Genomic DNA, 3,303 nt, shown 5'->3' on the forward strand with positions numbered 1-3,303 from the left:
TCGCCCTCCGCCGCCCGCACATTTTCTATCCTTCCGGCGCCCGCGGCCGGGATAAGCAGGAGCCGTGCGCACCCACCCAACTCTCGTGGATCCCGATCGACGCGGCGCGGCGCCGGCCTCGTTCCACTGAACTTGGGTGGCAGCGTGCCGCGCGTATCATGTTCGTATCGAGCTTCGTGTCCTGGAGCGAGCGAGAGCCTGCCGTCGGTCGGGGCGGGCGCGGGCGCCCCGCTTGACCGGCAACGGCGCCACGACCGACCTCCGGGCGCCGAGCTCGGCTGCGCACGTTCGGCCGCGCTCGCTTGTCGACGACCCGTACGCATATGCGACCCTCCCTGACATGTTCATGCAATCAAACACGTACGTGGACTGTGGATCACTACTATATTTTGTAGCGTTGCGCGCGCTGGAGCGGCGAACAGAGAGCGTCTTGGATCTGACAGGGACGTGCGCGTTGATCGACCGTCAGTTGCTGCATCTGCACACTTATCCCAGAAAAGAAAACAGTTCCTCCGTGCTTCTGTCACTTCATTTACTACAGTACTAGAGTCAGAATAAGCCGTAACGTAGCTAGGAAGCGTGTCTTCTCACCCGAGGGCAGTTAACCGGTATCACGGCTTCGATCAGGGGTCAGATTCAGATTCTTGGGGCAGTGAAAGGCGCCGGCGTGACGGTCTTCGCTTGGAAAGGAAAATTTTCTTCTGGAACGACCTTCATCGCCGGCCGGATCGATGCTTGCCAAACAAGGTGTACTAATTAACAGCATGTGTGTGCTAGCTTGTGATTAACTGTACCTCTTCGAAAAAGAAATTGTAATTAACTGTACCTGCACTACACTACTATCACTGAGAAATCCTTTTCTGAGCCCGGGCTCATCTGAACCCGTGTTGAATAAAAATTCAAAACAAATACTAGAAAAATTCAAAAAAACCAAAAAAATTTCCCATGATAGAAAATTTGATGCGTGAGGTCCGACCCAATTTTCATATGATTTGGCCAACTGAGCAACTCTCGGCAAAAAACATAAATTCGGGGCCTGTAAAACAGTTTACTATTCACGTATTGTTTTGACCCGATTTGTCTTTTTTGCTGAGAGTTACTCATATTTTCAAATGAGCTAATATTTGAAGCAAACCTCACGCAATAAATTGTCTACCATGGAAAAAATTAGATTTTTTTTAATTTTTCTACTATTTTTTATCGAATTTTTCTCTGATCGGGTGGAGATGAGCCTGGGCACTGAATCGCTGCACTCACTATCACTGGGCTATACAACTATAATAGTGGTAGTACTGGGGCGACAAAGCATGTTGGAGGCGTTGCACGCTTACCCTAAGCTAGGATCCTCAAGCTGCGCCATGCATGCATTTATCTAGGGAGGACTATCAATCGTTATTCGTACACAACTGAGGTTTTTAGGAGGGAACAGTGCTACAGCCAGCGCCGTGCATTATCGACCGAAAAGCTCCACAGCTACGTCTACACGTACACGGTAGTACGTACGTACAATGAAGGAGTACGTGCACGTAGTACTCACAAAAGTTAAATGGCCAAGCTCAGAGGCGTGCTGCGTGGCCCGAAATCCGCACCACGATCTTTCGAAAGCTACGACTCCCCGGCAATAATATACACCCCGCAAAATCCGACGAGGGATTGGCACACGATTCGTGTCAGCTCCCATCCGTGCTCCCGCATATGTGGCTTGAATTGATTGAAAGAAAATAAGGCCCGGCCCCATTCCCTAAAAATCAGGGGGCGAGATGATTAGATTAGAAAAAAAAACAGCCGTAGGATAAAGTGAGAGCATGGATGGGAGCATGGAGAAGGAGCAGACAAGCCGGATCCGTCAGACGATGCCAAAAGCCGTCCGCCGGGGAGCACATGCACGCGGCCGGCGCCGATGACCGACTGCAGGGCAGCGCCGGGCCACATGCACGAGCGCAGCGCCTCCGCCACCACCTGACCGACCGCGCGCCGCGGGGATCTAAATCCAATCCACCACGCCACGGGCTCGATCGATCGGACCAAAACGATTCTCTTTCTCTCCTTCTTCAGCTTTCCCCCGGCACGGCACACGCCCGTCAGCACGCGATGCGGCCATGTGCATGGGAGCCCGCGTAACGCCCCAAACTGTACTACCAACTGTACCCAGACGCATGCACGGCCACTGTACTGTACGCCTCACATGTGTTTCCCCTTTCTTCTGAAGCGTATATATATACTTTCAATCGGTTGGCAGCGGCAGGAACAGTGAGCACGATACGGATGACGAGACTGGCCCGGCACCCGTCGGCCAAGTGCCAAAAGATGGTAGACAGTGCCTCGTGATCTGTTCTCATGTGCCCAGCCTCGTCCTGGACACGTACTGTAGTAGCGTCTCGGTGTGTACACCACTATACCACTATTGGGAGATATACTACAAAGAAAACAACATTTATATTTAGGGCCTCTTTGATTTGTAGGATTTTGAAAACATAGGATTAGGAAAAACATAGGGTTGGAGTGGCATGCCCACTTGAATCCTATAGGATTAACAATGACTGTTTGATGCCACAGGAAAAACAAAGGAATTGTAAAAAGAGGTTGGAGTGGATGTTAGATTTCCTATGAAATATAATACAAAAGATTCAATAGGAAAAATTTCTATAGGATCCAATCCTATGAATCAAAGGACCAACATAGGAAAAAAAATCCTAAGGATTCAATCCTTCAGAAATCCTATAAAATTCCTTTGAATCAAAGGAGCCCTTAAACGTGTTGTCCAGCTGAGTGCTGAGCTAGCTAGGCTCATTATACACGCGGGAAGTAAGGTGGAAGAAGAGGAGCAAAATGATACTCCATCTATAGCATAATATAAGACTTTTTCGGCATTATCATAGTGTCAAAAAACATCTTATATTATGTTAAGGAGGGAGTATGCATGATGAGAAAATGTTGATGCATGATGATGAAATGTTGTTTTAGCCGGACCATGTCCTATGTATTGCCTGTTTTTAACACAAATACAATCGAACATTAGTATCAAGCCTAGGACTTGAGTCCTGATGGGCTGGTTTCACCACAAAGAACCTAACCATCTGAACTACGCTCAGTTTGCCATATCACTGGATTTTAGACAGCTAATTTGTGCTCTGCACGCAACGGATAATGCACTTTGTATTGCATCTTAATATCCCCCGCTCCGTTTGGTTGTAGCTCACACATGAATTGTACTTTCAGCAGAGCATAAGTGCTGCCAACTCACGTGATAAGGAAAATGTTGAGTGGATACATTGAAAAAAAATCTTGTATGGACATTCATAA

The sequence above is a fragment of the Triticum aestivum genome, chromosome 2D, assembly GCF_018294505.1.
Source record: "Triticum aestivum cultivar Chinese Spring chromosome 2D, IWGSC CS RefSeq v2.1, whole genome shotgun sequence".
Lineage (NCBI taxonomy): Eukaryota > Viridiplantae > Streptophyta > Magnoliopsida > Poales > Poaceae > Triticum > Triticum aestivum.